A 21,021-nucleotide genomic window follows, 5' to 3' on the forward strand; every position below is an offset into this window, starting at 1 on the left:
TACTCCAGATGTAATAGTCAAGCTTCTGTTAGCAGCTCCTTTACTTTCAGCCAGCTCCGAGTGTAACTTCTATAGAATTTTTTGCCTATCAAATCATTATTGTTTTTTCCATTGAAAATCTTGCTGAATTTAACATATTTCTACAAAATCTCTCCAATAAAAGCCAAAACTGTTTGTTTATACATCATTATTTTGTTTACACAAAAAAAAATCACTTTAACAAGACTTGTTCCAGCACACCTGGCTACAGTACGGTACATTTACTTTAGTTCCCTCAAAATATTTCTCATCCAGCTTCAACCAACAGTCCAAGAGCCACAATTAATCCTTCAGAACATTTTCATCAGGCTTGCTGTCTTCTTCCTGCTATCCCTTTCCTCTGGGCACTTTGCAGCAACAGTTAATCTGATCCACAGCGTGCCCTTTGTTGCCAGCTTCCTCACAGGTCCTACAGCTCCTTCCACCACACAACGGGCATACAGTTCGTCAGAAGATGAGAAAGAGACTTCCAGGAAAGATGCAAGGCACCCTTCAGGGAGCAAACAGCCACCACAACAATTAAACTGGCTCAACCCTAAAGTCCCTCAGCAAAGGGCCAATTAAAGAGGAAAAGTCATGATTTACATACTGCGACAGCTGTAGTCTGCTCCTGGCTACTGTTTCCAGTGATAAGGCAGTGGCAGATCCTGATCCATACGTAGACACAGTACTCACGTCAAAGCAACAAATCCAGTCATATGACAAACATGGAGGGAAAGGTTATAGTGTACTTAATGCCATCTCCACAATGACCTCTGTTGCCTACCTGGCTGAAAAGACCAGAAACAGTTCTCTCCAGTGTACTCTAAATAACAGTTTAAACGCTGCACGTTGAAGAGGTTTTAACACTGCTGGAACACTGACTCACTTTCCAGAATGTGTTTTATTGAAAACAGTTTCATTTCAATTCAGGAACCATAGAATGGCAATTCTACCGACCACCTGTATATACTTTAAATACTTCCTCGGCCTTCCATTTCATATTTAGCTCACAAACTATCTTTGTTTGGCAAATTCTTATAATTTTCAGTCTTACAAAGACCTTTTCAGATCTCCTCTTTTTGCTACAGAAGTAGCTAAGGCAAGTTTCTGAAGCTCTACAGACTCAACCATTGCCTGTTCTCCTTCCAGCCTGCTTTTATTCCTTTCCTTCTTAAGCAAAGATAGCGTGTGAAACTCATGCATATTCAGTCCATGACAGTCTCATTTTGAGTAGATATGCTCCATAAATAATATGTCTGAATAAAGTTGTTATCATTTGCTCGTGCTCGAATTTACACCCTCGTATGCATGGGATACAACTTCAAAACAGCAGAGCAGGCTCTTGTGTTAGGTTTTTGTGCTGCCCTTCACTAGCCATGTATCTGCTATCACCATTTTTTTTAAGTGGGTGCAATTCTAAATATATCATATCTAGATACAGTCTAGTCATTCCTTTTATCTTAAACCACAACTCACAGAATGCTGAGAACATGGATACCATTACCTTCTCTAGTATTTCAGAGTTTCCAAGCCCATCAAGCTGCAAAGAAGGGACTTTAACTGCAGGAACACAAGGCACTTATGAGTAAAGCAAGCAATGTGAAATAAGCACATTACTTTATCTCTTACGTTGGAGACCTTGGGAAGTGGGAGGGGGAAGATCCACATCCTATCTATACCCTTTTAAGTCTGAGGTTTGCAGGTATTTCAGGCTGTTCAGAACTCTTCCTGCCTTTTCCTTGTCCAGTCAGTCCATCTTACCAACGGCAGTGGTTGCTGTCTGTCCTCTGGGCTCAGCGTACTTAAGCCTTTATCCCTATAGCCACATGCTTAGCTAGAATGGCTCAGCCATGCTTGCCCTTCTCTGTGGGAAGAAAAAAAAAAAAATCCTGTTGTATCAGTCAATAACCCTGGTTTGGAAACCTGATACATTTTCAGCAAAAGCATTAGAAAAAAGAGCCAAGGTCTTTTCTTGGGTAGAGCAACTATCAAAAATGCAGTTCAATTCACTTGCTCTAAGCAACTTCATATATGTAAATCAAATAGGTATAATATAGATGTTAAACAGCTTATACATGAAGTTCAAAATCTGTAACTTCACCAGGTCCATAGTAGCTCTATTCTTTCCCATGTACTTTGAATAACCTCATCTTACTTCCTAGTCCCAGTTTTTCAGTAGGACCATACTGCTGCCAGGTCTTTGTTACACCGTTATCTATCCACTGAGCAGTAGTTTTAATGATTATTTTAATGATTATTTTGGGATCTGTTTTACTGTACAGCTTTTGTCTATTTTCTAATTTCAATAGCAAATTTTTGTTCAGTGACCCACACACCAGGTGGTCTGAGTGGGAATTTAAGGTACCTTTTGTAAATACTAACAAAGCAATGAAAATTAACAAACTGTAAAATACAGGAAATTAACTTCTCATTGCATCATCAATTTATCTACCCACCTAAATGAGTTTAAAATACCAGCTTCAAGCAGTCTGGTGTTCTAGGGACACTAAGCTACCACTTCATTTATAGTCTGTTTCCTTAGCAACACTATAATCCATCTGGCTGCAGAAAGCTAAATTCCCAAACCATATCCTCCTGTACACCGGAAATAGGCTCAAAAACATTTATATTTTAAACAGCATACAGTCATCATGATTAGTGAGCGTATAAATGAATCTGGAAAGGCAATAATGTTCTTAACACACACGCAAACTCTCCCCACTCTGGCTTGAATTGAGAATGGCACACAGTCTTTTCAACTTCTAGGTGTTACGATAGCATCTCTTTCCTGACACTGCAGCCCTAAGCAAAGCTGCTGAAGACCTACGTCCTGGCTCTGAGAGGGAGAGATCTTGTATATCATTTTCCACCAAAAGTTTCAGAAATGAAAATGTTTCTCTCATCTTTGTTCCACCATGCACAGCTGAAGGAGCCTTCAGAACTGCACAAGGTCAATCTGTTCTCTCAAGACTTTTCTAAGAGAAGTAATGTGAAAGACCTGGGATGGAATGCTATTAATGGCAGCCAAAAAAACCCGATGAAAGTTAATCACATTACAAAGTAGAGCCGCTTGTCTCAAAAATACTTACTTTTCAGGTTTTTGCATCTAAAACTATAAATATAATCTGTACAAACTAAAACAAAAATCCAGTCCCCAACAGCAACATTTAAACGTTGCTAAGAGCATAAAAATCACAAATCCAAAACATTCAGGAAAGCCAATACAGAGACTGGAGGATAACTAGCAATTCCCCAATGCCGTAGCCAAGCTAAGATGAAGCTGGATAACATCAGGCCTTCTACCACCCGGCTGAATGGATAGAACTTAAAATGGCAGAAGGCATCTTAACCGTATACCATTTTGCCTGAATTTGGAAACTCCAATCTGCCAAAGGAAATTCAGTTCTTATCTAACAGCCAAATTAATCAGTTATGTAGAGTGGAACAACCTCCTCATTGCCTACATCTCACAAAGACCCATCAACAGCAAGCCAGTCTTTAATCCACAGAATGATTTTGCCATGCAGTCAACCATTTCAGTGATAAACCTGCATAGCTTTGCCTGACTCTACTGTATAGGCATACAAGTCCATACTGTCTGACCTGCTGACAGCAACCGAAGAGATTTGAGCATTCAGAAATCAGGCGAGGAACCAAGCAGTGCTTCTCACTGCTGTTCACTGGCTAGCATCCCTCTAGGAAGTACTAAATACAGTAGCACTTACTCTAGACAGCTGATGCTTCCCTCAAACAAGTCCCACCTGACTGTTGACTACAACCAACATTCCTTAGATGCTTTGGTGGGGGTTGGTTCCAAGAAAGAAGCAGGCTGACTATATCAGACAGAAGCAATGACAGTTCTTTGTGTCTTTTCTCCCAGGTGAGGGAAGAAATGGGTCAAATTCATAAATACTAGTCTAAAATCACTTATATGTTCAATCACATATATGTTATGTAAGTGACCACAGCAAGTTCTCAGGAAACAGGCTGTTAATCAACTGATACATACAGTTGATTACATACATTTCGGAAAACATATTCAAAGAATGAGTTTAATCTTTTTCACAATGTAGACAACAGCTCTTTGAAATACTTAGAACACAGTGGTGTTGCAGTCCCCAGACCGGCTAAGTAGTGAACTGGGTAGGCCTTTTGGCAATGTCTGGCAACTTTAGTAAGTGATCATCAATATGAAGCCCCAACTTAAGACCCTAAGGAAGTCTGTTTCCTTATTAGCATCTGTTTTTACACACACACACACATTTTCTTCCTACCAGGGCTGAGACTGATCTCACCTAATTTCAACGCAGCTTTGAGGTAATCACAAACTCAGTCAGCAGTCAGACAGAACATGCATTTCTGGAAAGCAAATTCATCCAAACCATTTCAGATATTTATTTTAGTTATCTTATGTCTTAACAGTACTGTACACGATCTCCAAACCTCTACGTACCTACATCGGTCTGCATACATCTGTACTGCCTGAACAACTGATTCAGATGTATGCTGCTATATAAGAGCTGCATAATGCTTAATAGGTGCATTCCACAGTCCTGCACGTTCAGAAAACTACAGAAATTGCCCTGTCAACGGCTGTCACCAGCCTACCCCAGGAGTGATTCACCAGGCCCCCTCTTCCTGGAGTTAAAATGCTGGGATCCTCAGTGTGCTCTGGAGCTTGCCGGGAGCCACAAAACACCATAATGGAATCGAGATCATCCATCTTCCTCATTGTTTTAGAAGTGTGAAATCTTGGAAGACCACCAAAGTGACTGATCAGTCCCTGAGCCAATGCCCAATTCGTATTCATTTATATTGTCATCAAGAAATGAAGAATCTGATTAATTATTCAAATAGCTGCACACCCAGGAACAGAGATAAGACTTTGAAAACAGTGGGGAAACCAGAGAAAATAGGGGACTATTACATTTTCAGCCTTGCTTATAATAGCTCGAAGTGTATCACCATATTGCCAGTGTACCGTGGAGACACTTTTTCAAGTCTATCATTTGTGGTGGCCTTGAAAACACACATTTAACCCAGTTCATTTGGATCTAGCAGTTTAACATCAAAAGTGCTATTACCTGAGATTTCATGCTTTGATTTGATATTTCCAGAAAAGATGAATGCAGTCGGAACTTGCCTTATCTTACCAAATTGAAGGGAAAGGGAAGGGAAAATGCTCTTAACTTCAGTCAGCAAATGTGCTCAGCCCCGTCTCTATCCTCACAATAAATGCAACAGAAATTTCTTTTGGCAGATGCAGATGTCCCAGTACCAGTAAGGCATAGTACAACCTCTTCCCATTATAAATACTCTGAACGTGCCTTTATGAGTCAGTATTAAATATTGCCAAATTTCTTTCAAATGTCACCTCCTTATCATAAATGACACACTTGGAGCCTGAGCAGACATGCTGAATGAATTGAGTAGCGTGAAGGATGGAATTAACTTCTCAGCTCTACCAACTCATGAACCCTTCAAATCAGAAATAAGGTAAGAGGTGGGAGGCCCCACTGCTACTCAGTTGATTTTGCTCCAAAAATAAACAGGTAGTTCCTCTCCAGGCCACACATAAATTTTTCCAGAGTACTCAATACAAGCATACAAAGGTCTGGGGTACCAGTGTGCATTTTTGAGAGAATGGAAGTGCAAACATAACGCACATCTTCCTTCGATGTTTCACGGCATGCCTTTGGCTAGATGTGGGAAGTCTGGATTTTGGTTTGGAGATTTTTTACTTTTGTTTCTTAAAATCATTTTGGTAGTAAGAGGAAGCACAGGAAATTTGGATACAAATACAGTTTGAAATCATTATCTGCACTTTGGAGTTTATATATGCAAAAGCATATACACACACAGTTAGTGATACAGGAATCAAAGTATCATGAATATATTACGTGCAGGTATTTCTAAATACATCCACAAATGTCACGTAAGAAAAACATCTAGAGAAAATTCAGAAGTTACAACTGACAGAAGAGACTAAATCAAAATGATCAAGTAATAAAAGGCTTGTTGGAGTATTATCTACTGAAGATAAGAATTTAATCAACATATAATATCATGTGTTTTCAAATTTTCAAGTCTTTGACAAAAAAAAGTTGTCTCTTTTTCATAAGATATCATACTCTCTTTTCTATCATTATACACAATGAACCTTGTACAATCCTTTAAAAGGGATAATTTTGTGAATTACACTACTGATGCAGAAAACTTGTAGCAATAACCATTTCTAAGTAGTATCAGGTTTTGAAGTTCTAGCTAAGACAGCTTTAGAAAGACAGGATTATTATTTTGCAATTTGCATCAAAAATACATGCTTTTTCTCCCCCTTTGTTGCAAAGTTTTCCCCCCATGCTCAAAGCAACCCAAACTGAATGCCTCATTTGTGAACTTTTTCCTATCACTTTTTTCCTTTTTCCTGTTTTTAAAAGGAGGAGATTGCTTGCACAAGATAGTGAGGTAATGAAGATAATTTAATGTTCCTAAAGAACCGAGATATTATAGGGATGAACACCACCACAGAAGAAACACACATTAAAGTTAATTATTAAGCATTCAGAATGGGTTGTAAATAAGGCATGTGACCATATATTGAATAATGACAAGAAAACAAAGGACTGCAAAGGTGCTTACTAAGGATTAACCTTGCCTAAATGTAGCTGTCCTAAAAGCTGGATAGCAAGACGAGTCATTGAGATTCTCAGGATACAAAGCAGAGAGACACTGAGCAAGTAATTCAGCCATAGGTGGGATAAACAACTTTCTGGACAAGCTTATTTTTCTCCATTGACTGTACAAGTGCCTGGAAGGTTAGCTGAGACTACCTCAGTGTCACCATAGTCCTCTGCACATTATTTCTAACAGATCCCTGAAAGGTAGCCTATTGTCAGTGGGTTTAAATTTGCTATGCAGGAGTCCATACACCTAATGAGGTTGAAAAAAATCACAGGACTAGATAGCTAGCTTTCAGAAGCTCAGATTGAAGGCATAGATTTACCTCCTAAACCACCAGCATCCATTCACTGCACATAATGAGGCAGGTGCCTGCTGGAAAATACAATGCATGACCATGTGGGAGCAAGAAAGGAGAAATTTCAAACATCTCATCTGTTTCAAAAAGCAAGGCTAGCAAAAGATTTTTATCTTGCCCACATAAAAAAAAAAGAAGTAATTCAACTGATTTGATCAGCATGCTATTGAATAAGGTCTGCAAGACTGGCTGGAAGAGGATTGTTTTTTACGTGTTTGGCAAAAGTTATATATATTACTGACAGAAAGTGTGTTATTAAGCATCTGAAAAAAAATCTGTTGTTTTTAATGAGTACAAGAACCAGATTCTTCTTGGAGGTTCACAGCAAAGGACAAAGGACAATACACACAAGCTACAGTATGGGTAACTTCAATTAGGCCTTATGAAAAAAAAAAATCATAGTGAGAATGGTCAAACACGGGAACAGGTTACTCACAGAGGCTGCAGAATCTCCATCCTTGGGGACATTCAAAACTCAAGTGGGCATGATCCTAAGCAACCTCAACTTTCAATCTGGCTCAGCACTGAGCAGAGTGTTGGCCCGCATGACCTCCTGACGTCTCTTCCAATCTCAATTATTCTGCAGTTCTATGCTCCAGCCTCAGCCCACTTAGGCTATAACAGCGATTATTCCTTTACCACAGCTTGTTAAATCTGAGTGCTGGATCTGAAAGCCTGTTTCCCCTTTGCTTTCTTGACCTGATCTGCTTGGCCAGCTGACCTGACCCATGCAACTAGAGGGCTGCAAACCAGACTAGGATAAGATATTCTGACTGGCCAACTAAAGTGACTAGCAACCAGAAATGATATATGAAATCAACCAAGAGAAGGATCTGGCAGAAAAACGCAGGAAGCAGCTGAGCAACAAGATGGCCCAGAAGAAACAGGTCAGTAAAATATTGCAGGGAAAACAACAGTAAAGTCACCAGACAGCACTGCCCTGTGGACAACAGAATGGAGACTAAGCCCCCAAGCTTCACCATCCTCCTTAAGTCAGCTATATTATATTACATAAAAACTATGAGATAACGTGGGTCATTTCATAATCCATGTATAAAACATGCTATTTCCCTTCATTGTCAATCCACGTATGGATCACGACCTACTGCTACAGCTCAGACAGTTACAGTCTGAACTGGCATTTAGAGGTTCTAACTCTGCTAAGGACATAGGAAGTGATCAAAGATACCCTGGGAAAAAAATACTCCTTTTGCTTCCATTTGCTTTAGGGATAAAAAAAGCACTGGGAAAATTACACACCCAAAAACTATGTTAAAAAATGAATGCTATTAAGGTTTGAAAGTCAAGCTCTGAAGACTTGAGAAGTAGCAGTTATAGAACTGCAATTAAAGACTATGACATAGGCTTTAACTACGCGACTAAATACTACTTATCCACACAGAATCCAGCTTCTTTTAGAAGGCCCAGTGCTCACCAAGATGAGCAACTGTTCAAAACCTTGCTTTCTCCAAAATTAGTGTGTCACCATGTCATATTTAATCAACACAATTCAAACCTTGCTTTAGTAACTCCAAGGAGGAGAAAATCAAGGAAGAGATGCAAAAATCATAACCATCCACTAATTTTGGTTGCCCAATTTGAGATGCTAAGTGCTCTGAAAAAAATCGGATCCTCGATAGTATCAAGCACAGCTCCCAAAGGCTACATCATCACCACTTCAAAGCTTTAAATTTCCAAACACTTCTGTGCTTATGTGGTCTTAACAACATTCTTTTAAATGCAGCTTGTGTATAATATACATCTAGATTGAGGTAAATTAGGTTACAGTTATGCAAAAGATTTCTCTAAGTGCCATTCAGACCAGTGGGACTCCTCAGACACTTCAACATGTGCCTAAGTGTAAATACCTTACTGAATCAGTGCTTTTAAATAGAGGCAGAAGAAAAGGATAGCTCACCTTTCTTCTGAAGTACACGTTGAAATGTCTCAATGTTTTGTATTTTATGAGGTTTCATTGAATGAAATCGACTGGAATTTCACTGAGACAAGCTGTCTGTTCAGGAAAATACTTTAAAGCGTTTATTAAGTCCCATCACATACGTAAGGTTTAGGTAAGTATCTAAGCGTTATCCTCAACTGGAAAGGAGGTGACTGAACAATTTTCCTACTTAAGTTCAAACTGCACTACTAGCTAGGTTAGCAAAATAACGGCTGCCAGTAAATACAGAGAAAAAAAATACACTTTTCTATTAAAAGTATTTTATAAGTCTATGAGAGGCAGTGCAACCCAACAGATCAATTTTTAATCTGAGATTCTACTTCTGGATCCTATGACTAGGATTCCTTAGATAAACAGTTACACTTCCTCTTGCCTCACTTTCTTCATTTGTAACAATTAAGTCTGACATCCTTTAGAATTGCTTTGAAATTTATTTATGAGACTATTATGTGAGATTAACTACACATATCGATACCCAAAAAGCAAGCACAGCGTAAAACACAATGCACACGCACCATTTCATTATTGAACCAAACAGTGAGATACTGCAAAAATGTGAACCAAAACACACGCTTACAGAATGTTATGAAGTACACAGGCTTTGTTCATAATTTCAGTGACAAAAAAGACAGCAAGCATGGCGAGAGTCCACAATGATTTATTCTAAACATCTAGTCTAATAATTTTAACAGACTAGTAATCTCTCCAGGCATCTAGAAGTAAATAATCTTCAGAGCACTTAAAAAAAAAACAACCAAACTTGCTCTGCCCCACTTGCTACTTATAGAAAAATAATTAGGAAAGTAGCAAAACAGCATGAGAACATAGGCCATGGACGTGTTGACATCTAGCCATCAGGATCGCTTATGGACATGCACTGCTCTGGGAGTACATTCCCAAACAAGCAGAACAAGTCGTGTAAGCCTTTCCCTGATCCTGCTTACCCCTCCCTTATGGGCAAGTGGGAAAGCCACCAAGCCTTCACCTACTCCCTCTTCACCTACCTGCACAAGCAGAGGAAAAAGCAGCCCTGACAGTTCTAAGCAGCTGACTATGAAAAGCAGCATTTTATAGTGCCCAAGAACCTCAATGCAGGGAAGTTAGATCACTATGATTGAGCACAGAGTTAAGAGAGTCTACTTTCAGTCTTACCGATAGACTACATCCACACAAGTAAATCAAGCAATGCCAGGAACCATTCCCAGGAAATGGAACTCACTCAGTCACGCAGACCGCTGAACTGTTACCGACTAGCACAGCATCCTTCTAACCCAGTCCAGCTACAGCTCTCCCACGCAATTCTTGGGCGTGATTTTGGATTTAACACAGGCCAGGAGCCAGTACCAACCAGTAGCTTGTATTCAGCTATCCCCTTCTGGAAGGCTGGAGAGTTTAGCAGCATTGACGAGGGCTAATCCGTACCAGTTGGCTTCAGGACCAGAGAGAACGGTCTTGGGTACATTTAATTAACTGGTAAAGAAGTGGTCATAGCCTCTCCAGGCTTTGTCTGCTATTACTCTTAGAGGAAGACTTTAAAAGCAGCACATGCAATGAAGTATATGAGCATAGCCTGATCAGCATCACCTGACCAAAGTCATCTACACATTGTAGTATACAAGAAGAAAATTAGAAACAGTAGAGCTCATCTTGGCTTCTTCCTGTTTCCTCTGAGCAGACAGACCTTGCATATCATCTACTAGTATCCACAGTCTCATTTCTTTTCTCAGTTAAAAAAAAAAGTTCTATACGTTTAACATGCACTCTTACAGTAAGGCCACTCTCTAAGTAAATGAGTCATGCAAAACAGTGTAAGAAGCTGAGTTTCTGAGGGCTGATCATTTGGCAGTAAATATTTCAAATGAAAGTTATTCAGAAATTATTATTTTCTAATTACTAGTCATTACCAATTCTGCTTCTGTAGACTAAAAATATAATTACTAGGGAATCTATTATGTTATCCTGGAAACGTAGCTACAGCAATGTTGGCAAATACATTTTCACAATAGATAACTGCGCAAAAACAACAGTAAAAGTACATTTGAGAACTGACAATACACGGCTGTGTTATCAATACTCTTTGAAATCTTTACAATTTCAGATCTCTAGAAACGTTCTATTTAAAACTGTCCCTTTCATAATCCGACGCCTCTGCCGCCTTTGCTCTAATGTCAGAATGTGTAAGATGTCCCACAGAAAATGCAGTGTGCAAAACCTATTTGCCACTGTTTAAGAATTCCTGTTTTCAGTAAGGATAAACAATTTTATTTAACAATCCTCTTGGTCATGAATCTAATGTGCCAGCTATCTGACCATTTCAAATGTGTACGTTACCTGTATCTTTATGCAAATCCATTGTTTGTGTTTTCACTGATCTACAAGGAAAACCTTATAATATACTTTATTATATATATTAGCCTGCACTGGATCATCTTACTTTTAAAAATCAGGTATGAAGAAAACCGTGTGGAACACCCAAATAAAAATTACAAACTCGTTTAAAAAAATACCGATTGTTTTTCATTTTCTTAAGTGAGGCACTTCTTTTTTTTCCAGGAGCGACTCCCCGCATCAGGAGCGACACGCACACCGTACCAGACACCGGCAGGTTCTTCCTGATCAAGAGTTTTGCACTGTCAAGACTCTGAAGAGCGGGGGACAGAAAGCAGCCAGCCCCCCCGTGCCCCTAACGAAGCGTCCCGCCTCAGGGAGGAAGGGGCGCCTCCCCCCCTCGGTGACCTGCGAGGCGGCATTCAGCTGGAGAGCTTCAAAGAACGAGGCCAACTCACGGGGGTGAAACCCAAGCCGGAAGCGCAGCCCCCACACACCGCCTCCGCAGCCGGAGGAAACCCCCCACAGGCGCCCCGCGGCCCGACGGGCGGCCGTGCCTCCCGCGCGGCCACAGGACGCGGCCGAGAGCGCCCACCCGGGGCTGGCAGCACTCCCGCCCCCGGGCCCCGCTCTGCCACCCCGGGAAGCGCCCGCCCGCCGCCTCCCCTCAGCCGCCGCGGAGTCCGCGCGCCGCTGACCGTCGCCCGCCAACGGCTCCGGCGGCGCCGCCGGGAGAGCGGGCGCCCGGCCGCCCTGGGCCCACGCAGCCTCCTCGGAGCGCCGATCCCCGGACCGGCCTAGCCCACGGGCACGGCCGCGCGGGCGGGGAACGCGGCAGGACCCCTGCGGGTCCCTCCGGGGCCGGAGCGCCCTCCCGGCCGTGGGACCCCGGCTGGGGGAACCGGCATAACCGTGCGGGGCTCTCGGCGGTCCCCGTTACAACTCTACCCCCTCCTGCCGCCCAGACCACCGCCCCCCCCGGATCAGGGGCAGCTGCAGCCAAGCCCCGCGGAACTGCCGCGGGCGGATCCAGCGCCGGCCACGGCGCAACGCCTCTCCTCGCCTCGCCTCACCTCACGGCGTGGCCGGTGCCCTGCGGAGCCCAGCGCAGCACAAGCCCGGCCGGAGCCCATCCCTCCGGGAAGTTTCCTGCCATCGCGGCGGCCGGGGAAAACAAAAGCTTCAAAGCCGGGAGCGGGAGGAGGAGGAAGGGCAGCGCAAGCAGAAAAGTGAGGGGCATTGCTCGCCCGCCGCGCCGCTGCCCTCGGCTGCCGACCCGCCCCGGAGAGCAGCCCGCTCAGCGCCGCCTCCCCATTTGCTTCGGCGGCGGCTCTGCTGCACAGGCAGCGCCGCGGAACCGCCGGACCGAGGAGCAGGCGGGCGAGCCAGCGCCTCCCTGCTTGCCGGCAGCCTCTCCCCGCGGCCGCCCGTCCCGCTCGCCGCAGCGCTGCCGAACCCCGCCCGCCCGCGCCGCGGCTCCGCCTCCCGGGGGCGCGCGCACGCTCCGGCCGAGCGGCGCCCGCGGCCCCCGGTGGCGGCGGGCGGTCCGCGGCGGAGCGGCCCCCGCAGCCGGCCGAGTCCTGTGCCCCGCACCTGCGGGCAGAGGGGCGGCCTAGGCTGGGCTTAGCTGCTCTGCACGGCCCCCGTTCATTTCTCACCGGCAAGCGCCGAGCAGGCTGTTCCTGTAAAGTTGGAGACACCTCTTTTAAAAATCCAGGTAAAAGAGATACTGAAAGCAGGATTAACAAATGCAGAGGAGCTCCAAGCCTTCTGCCAGGCAGGGACATAAATATGATATGCGCTTGGTGGTATAGCGGCCCTTCCATACATAAAGGGAAAACTAATATAAAATATCGCTAAGAGTCGCTGTCTCGATTATATAGAGTTGTGCTGGCTGATTTTTAAGGACTAAGACAAGCCTTTATGTCTCCTCATTGCCCACATAGCTAACTCAGTAAGGAGGAAGATTTGCCAGATAGGATATAGTTGCAACGCTAAAATCACACAGCATGTGGTATTGGCAGCCGTGTCGCCTCCAAACTGGGATAGGGTGTCTACTGATGCTGAGAAGTGCAAGGCAATGGATCGTAATTTCAGGCCGAAGTCTACATGGTTCAGGGTAGCTTACTGTGGTTTTATCTAGTCGTTTTATTTTGATAGTTAAAATATGTATTATTAGCAAGACTTGCTGTATCATATTAAATGGGTGTACAAGGATGTAAATTGATACGAAAACTCTATATTATATCACAGAACTTGATGTCCGAACCAGGAAGAGTCTTTCACAATCCCTTTTCCTATTCAAACTGCATTTACCTGATTGTCAGCTGACAGGTCTCTACATCAGATTGCAACTGCTCACAGTGAACTCAGAACATGAGAGAAGAGAATAAGGAAGCTTCTAGTTCTCCCAAATGGATCTCTTCAGCATGAAGCTGGTGGGATGCCAGCAGAATGTTAGCAGCTGCATCCACTGATACTGCTTTGACTTTTGAGAAGTACAACTCTCGGCTGAGTTCAGCTGCCCTGCACCCGCAAGGCTATGGTTGAGAACCGCAAGGCAAATCCAGAGAGGAGGCAATTCTTTCTGGCTGCTTTAAAAATTCTTGACCAAGTAAAATTATTCTTACATCTTCTTTAACAAGTGGGTGTGAGCACTTTTTTGTTGTAATTTCCCATCAGAGGAAAACCGCTGTTAAGTTCTACTGCTCATTTTGAGCGTAGAAAGAAAAAAACCTGTGGGCTCTCTTTGTTTTTTGGGATGCACTCTGAACTCCTCCCATCTGAAATAAGCATAACTAACCAGTGAGAAACTGCCCCACTGGGGCTTCTGATTTGTTTTGCTGTGGTTAGCTGAAGTCTTTAAAGGCTTTTTCTAGCATAGGGGAGACATGATACGTTGATTCAATTTGAAAATCCTCAGATGATACCACTGCACTCCATCTTGTGGAAGAGGCAACAACACATTTTAAAATGAACCTAACAATGTCTGGTTCTTACTGCCAAAGCAAGGAATTACATATAGCAGTGGATACAAAAAGTTGTTCAGTTCTCAGTCTGCCTAATTGCACCCGGTGGATTTGTGTTGATGCCCCTTGGTTTTAGGTATGAGCTTCACATCTCCTCCTTCTTTGTTTTGGAAAGGAGCTTTAGGAAAGCATTCAAAGAGTCTAATTTGAAAAGAGAAACTAAAGCAGAAAGGAACCTGCTTTCTAGGTGAGGTTGCCACGGAGCACCCCAGATTTGGGAGAGTCGTCATAAGGCTGAAGAAGCAGCCAGATGGAGCAGGGATGGTGATCCGTGGGGGTATGTGGCTGGGGGAAAGCCTCTGCTAAGCAGGATTGCTCTGTAGGGAACTGACTGGTTTGGGGTTTGGGGTGGGGGTTTTTTGTTACCCCTATAATAAGTACAATAATCTAGCTGTATCTGGGACACTGTGCTGAGGATCGCTATCTGCCTTACCAAAAAAACCCAAATGATGAGGTTCTCTCTGCCCTTCTGAAACTGCCTTTCGTGGCTTGTGACCTTTTTCCCCTTGATGTTCAGTGCTGCTTTGGGAAATCAGAATAGGTATTGAGGCGACAACTATGAACCATAGCAAAGGCATATTCATACATATTTTTGTCTGGCTGGGTGCAGAGAAAACTGAGAAACTTATCTGGATTCACAACTATAGAAAGGTTAACCTTGTAATAGTTGCCCTAGGACAAGCTTGAAGAGAAAGCCATTTAACTTTAATGAGTAACTTAAAATACAAAGGGCTAGTTATTCCAACTGTTCCTTGGACGGAAGAAAAAAGGTTTTCTTGAGAAAAGACTGCAGAAAAGCTTAGTCATTCAGACCCAAAAAACCAGGGAAAAACAGGTCTTCCATAGGAAGAAGTTAGGAGAAAATTCTGTTGTACAAAAGAGGATCCTCTGAATTACCTCACCCCAGAAGCAGGTTCCACAAGGAGGCTGAATTTAATTAGCAGACGGGAGCTGTGCTCCCCCCCCCCCAGAACTCCCCCCTCTCTTGCAGTAGCAGTAATGTACGTGCCTCTCCCCGTGATACGGCGTGGAACAGCAGTGCTGAACGAAGCACTGGCCTTTTTTGTTTCGTTTACCAGGGAGGGGCTTGGACAACACAGTGATCAACTTGCTGATCGCCGGTATGCTTTATTGCTCCAAACTGTGCTAAGTCTGGTAAGGTAGAACTGATCTGTTTTAAGTAATGCCTCAATGCAAGCAAGGCCTTGAAGGTGGAGTGTCTCGTTCTGTCTGCTGTTATAACGTTAATTCCAGACAGAATATTAAGGGCGGGGAATCTTCGTTGACTACAGTGTTTGTTAGCCTTTTCCAGACTCCTTGGTCATTTTCCTAGAGCAATGACTCATCACTTCATCGCTGTGCTGATTACATTAAATTGTTATTATTATTACTACAATAGAAGTAACATAATGCTTATGCTAATTCACTTTGTGTGCAACTGTCAGAATTCTTGAAACAGTTGTCAACTGAAAGCATCCTACATGAGCATTTCAGCATTATTTAGACTTTTCCTGATTATTCTATTCATATTTATGATATTTAACTCTGTTCAGTGATGATTTTCAATATAGTATGTGAAAACTCAGAGCAAATGGTCGGACCTTTTTGTGAAACTGTTAGTATTGTTTGAAGGGGAATCAGGACATAACATGACTGCTCTTCAGTTTTTACTAAAATTCAGCCTCACAGGTTTTTTTTCCTTACAGAACAGGCCAAAGAGTAATGTTGGGGCGGGGATAGCAGGGAAGACTTCCCCAAAAGGAAAAGTCTGCTTTTTTGAAACATTGAACATGGATGATAAAATGATGCAGTTAGATTTTTTTTCCCCTAACAGTAGCAAGAAAAGATGCAGATGAACAGATGAACAGAACAAAAATCAGATGTTGAGAGATTTTATGTTTGCACTTACTTTAGTAAGCAGTTAGTTGTATACCACCCCAAAAGAGTCTTGAGTTTCAAGGCTGCCTCTGAACTCTGTGCCCTGAAGAAAAGGAAGACTTCAAAATGTGGTTTCTGGTATATCCAACATAAAAAAAAAAACCCTTATCATCCTTTTTTGCCTGCTTTTTCTTTGTAATAGAATGAATTTGAAGACATGAAAAAACACAGCATAGTGTAACAACGAAGGGACCAAGGTCTGACCCTGGTGGGGTTATTTACGTGCTTGAAGTTACACACGTATTTTGTTCTGTCCATATGTGGAATGCAAGCAAGCTCACCGCAGTAACTAGAGTGAGTGAAGAAAGACTGGGTAAGTAAGGATTAGAGTGAAAAAACAGACTGCTATTTTGAAATGGAAATTTATGACAGTTATCTGAGAATTGATGCAGAAGGCTTGTGAACTGGAGCTGAGTTTGAAATGTAGCATGAAAATGCTTTCACACCTTTCTCTAGAAAGGTGAGGTCCGCTAGAGCTACTTTTGCAGTGGAGCAAATACCAACTAGTCATTTCCTCACAGCTTCAGTACTTTGTTTTCTATCCTGTTTTTATTCTGAGAGGAAGAGAGAGAAAGAGAAAGCTTTTGAGCAAAATTTGTGTCATTGCCATGCAAATATAAGCTCATTTATTATGTAATTTCAGGTATCGCCACAAATTCAGTGTCTCTCGTCTTCTCTTTTCGCCATCTGACTGCTATTGAAGTCATTCCTCTTTTATTTCTCATAGCAAAAATGAAAAGATGGTCAACAAACCTCATAAATTCACCTTTCTCTCAAAGGCCATTTGCTGCTTCAGTTACTACTGTTTGCCTTTGAAGCAAGATAAACCAAAGCTCTATTGCATCTGTGCACCATCCACATTGCCATGAAAAAAATGTTTTGGGAAAATTCAGCTTTCAACTTCCGATCTGTAAGACCCTGAAGTGTCTGGGCTGTAACTTAAATCCTTCAGCAATTATAATGATTTCAGAAGCTTGTGGAAGTGGAGGACTTCCATGGTCTCCAAAGTGATATTTTGCCCCTGAAACTCAATTCTGAGAACGATGTATCTTCATCCCATGTCCCAGTTTTAAGAAAGGAATGAGACTCACAACACTTCTCTTCATTTAGACTCTCCCCTAAGAGAACCAACCGACCACCCCTTGTAGTTAGTATGCTGGACACTTTCTGTGATTTCTGATCTTGGCAGGGAGGCTCTGTCCAGTATTACTAAAGTCGATACGCTCTTTTTAATATGACATTTGTTTCATTTTGTTCTTTAATCCAGGAACCAGGGGCAAAAAATCTTGATGCATGGACTTCCTAGAGAGGAACTATAAACTTCTTTCCCTACTCTCTGCCCTTCCCCTCCCCCCAGTTTAGTGTTTCCTGTGCTTCCATGCAGAGGGTGTAGTAAAAGAAGTGTAGTCTTTGCCCCCATCCAGATCCCAGCTGTGTCTGGTTTTGTAAATTTGCTGCTGTCACATTCAGACAAGATTTATATGTACTCCATTTCGTCGATCCGATTTTCAGTAGAACCTTTATGGTACATATTGATATCTTTGTTTTTAAAACAACTATTTTTACTGATAACATAGGAATTTAAATGTCTGTATTTTCAGCAAATGCTTTGGGGTCCTTACATTATAGTCTAGTGAAACTAGCTGGGATGACTTTCCAATGTCTTAATGCAGGAAACTATCTACAGTGCAGTGTCTGAACACGTCCAGTGTTTTGTGCAACCACACTCTCTAGGAAAAGCATAACAAAACAGGACTTCTGCCACAAGGCACCTTTCTTTTCTGATGTCACAAATTTGGTATTGCAAAATCTAATTCTGTGCATCATGTTAAAACTGTTGCCATTCATTCACCAGCAAATTTTACTTTTAACAGATGCCATAAATCAAGATGGACAACATAGATATTCTTAATTAAAAAAAATCTGATTTCTTTTTATTCGGAACCAAAGGCAATGCCCTATGAACCTAATGTTACAAAGTGACCTTTATAATAAAACAGGTTTCTGAACTGCTAACCAATGACAAATGCTTCATAGATCCTCCAATTAAACAAAAATAATAGTGAAAAACTCACTTATCATTGAAAGAGAGCATTAGAGTAAGTAAGGCAAACAATTTACCACTGGGAAATATCTGTGCTGGAATCCCCTTCTCTGAATTGGTAACTTCAGCAAAGAATGAACATGGAATAGTGACTTTAAAACAAAATTTTGTGTTCAATGGATTTAATAAGAATATACAAATTTTACTGTGGTGTTGCACATAATTTTCAGTTCTCTCTTTAAAAAAAGATACTACCCTATTTTAATTACACCTGGGATTAGCTAATTTTTAAAATTCTTTTTAAGTTCCCTTTGTCCTTGTCCTGCCTTTCCATTTTTAGAACAGCACTAGTAACTTAACAGTGACTTTCACCTGTGGAGGCTTCTACAACATCTACTCCGCCGAGAGAAAGAAGATGTCTGAGAACACACGTGAACACAGGAAACGCCCCACTGGGTCAGGCTGGGGATCCTTTTTTTCTCTGACAGTGGCAAGAGACCCTGGCACACATCAGGTACTTTTGAGTGTACATCAAATGAGGTAGGCTGCGGTCTCTCCTCCAGAAATTCTCATTGAAGTTCTAGCTGCACTTTTTCCTCTCAACTTTTTATTTATACACTCCCTAACCAAGGCCCTTCCAAGTTGCAGGACCTCCTCATCAACCTCTTCCAGGCCCTGTCCCTGTTCGTTATTCATGTCACCAGAAGAAGGAAGCTTGCTGGGGGGATCCTGGTGACTGTGGGACCTGTGTCCATTCATTCCATCATCCTCCCACATCTCCAGGCAGAGCATCACTGGGCAGCATCCACCTGCTCTTCAGTTAACCTTCAAGAAGTGGCGGGTGATGTCAGGGTTTCTCTGCTTCATGCGCTCCTCCAGTTGCCTACCTCTGTATTTTCAACCCTGTAACTCTTCCCTTTCTTTCATTTGTTGTTCATTGTAGTTCATTTTTTCTGCTTGTTTTCGTTACCTTTAGCCCTCTCCCTCCCTAGGGGGGCTTCAAGGTTTTGCTAATACATACCGAAACAGAAAAGCAAATAGAAACAGCAGCAGTATGAGAAATTATTTATAGAGTGCACACAAGCTTGGCCACCTTCTTCAGGCCTTTTTCCTTGTACTCCCCTGGTTTCCATGGCTGTTAGGAAGGTAAATCCTTGCCTGGTCCTTTTACTATCCATTTTTGGACCTATTGTACATGAACTTGTCCAATTCCTGTTTGAACCTGCTGTTGGGACCTGCTTCCACAACCTCTTTTGGCAGCAAATCCAGAAATTTTCACTAGCCACAAAGTAATGTGTTATTTTCATGTGTTTTAAACTAATTTCACCAAATGAGCCAAAGTCTGCGATTTGATGAAAAATGGTTCCATATTCATTTTTTCAGCCGCCCTCATGATTTCATAAACCTTGAACAAGTCTCACGACAGCATTCTCCTTTCCCAGTTGAAAAGTCTCAAATATTTTAGTCTGATCTCATAAGGCAGTCACACTCCCTTTAATAATTTCAGTTGTCTTCTCTGTATCTTCCCTAACTCTACCACGTCCTTTTCCAGATACCAAAATCAGAACTGTATAGAGCATTCAAAATGTGGATACAATAGAGTTACACTAGAGTTGAGGCAAAATTATGCTCTCTCACTACTATTTCAGATGATGCCAAACACCTTTTTTGCCTTTTGTTTGAATGCTACTACAAATTCACCCAGTGATTTCAGAGAACTTCCGTCTCAATAACTCTAACATTTGTTTTCTGAGTTGTATCTGGTCATTACATCTGGCAATGCTATGTGATAATCTGTGTGCTTCAGAGAAAGCCAACTCATTTAGCCAATTAAATAGTGTTGTTAATTTTTAGAAGTGATGTTAACCGATACAGGTTCAGAATTTCATTCTGAATCCTGTGAATGATTACTTTTACAATTTCTTATATAATGTGTGAATATGTCTATTGGTCCCGGTGTTGTAGGTCTTCCAAAGGAACAGCTCTACTTTGAATGATGTGGAATTCTTATTTAAACAAGCTCAAACATATCTTTGGTATGAGGTAGATGAGGTGAAAACGCTGTCGATGTAGTTCCTAGATAGGAAGACAGCAGAGAGAGCAAATTAGAGTTATCTTTGGAGCAGTACCTGAGTCCTGCGATAGAAAAGTCAGCTACTTCCTTTGTGGCTGGTGATCTCCATGCTAAGTAGATGAGGAGGAGGGGAATGGGTGCTCCTTAAACATCATTGTGATCTTCACGGGTTTTTATTTCTTTTCTTAATTTCATTTCTAATTTTTAGATGCACAAATGTCAAAAGTGAACAACTAGGAGGTTGTTATCAGAGACTTCATGACATTGAGCTGTTTGTGTGTGTACGTGTGCATACACCCCTTATATGATGCACCCTTTGACCTGAAGGCCTTGCACTGGAGTTCAAACAAACAGATACAGGCTGAAGATAGAAATTTTTTCTTATCCATTTTACTTAGAGAAGTAATGCCTTTCTAGCGATCGCACATTTTGCATATTACACTTTGCTTGGCACATTAGTTCTTGTCTATTCAGTATCCACATGAAACAGTAATGTAGGGTACCTGTAAAGGCAATCACACAAACAGACAGCAGGCTATTCTTTTATATTATTCTTCGCTATTTTAGTTTTGTATTTTAAAAATCCAGACA

At 42.0% G+C, this 21,021-nt stretch overlaps 1 protein-coding gene across 3 annotated transcripts in view; it reads right to left on the reverse strand.

Annotated features, from left to right (window-relative positions):
• The window catches only part of GPR63 (G protein-coupled receptor 63), a 29,129-nt gene extending 16,436 nt beyond the window's left edge, over positions 1–12,693 (reverse strand). For all 3 annotated transcript variants that reach the window (XM_076333262.1, XM_076333263.1, XM_076333265.1), the window contains exon 1: positions 12,419–12,693. The gene's annotated coding sequence lies outside the window, so the exon portion shown is untranslated. The remainder of the gene's footprint in view (positions 1–12,418) is intronic.
• Positions 12,694–21,021: the final 8,328 nt, after the last annotated feature.

Source organism: Aptenodytes patagonicus, chromosome 3 (genome assembly GCF_965638725.1).
Source record: "Aptenodytes patagonicus chromosome 3, bAptPat1.pri.cur, whole genome shotgun sequence".
In the NCBI taxonomy this organism is placed as follows: Eukaryota; Metazoa; Chordata; class Aves; order Sphenisciformes; family Spheniscidae; genus Aptenodytes; species Aptenodytes patagonicus.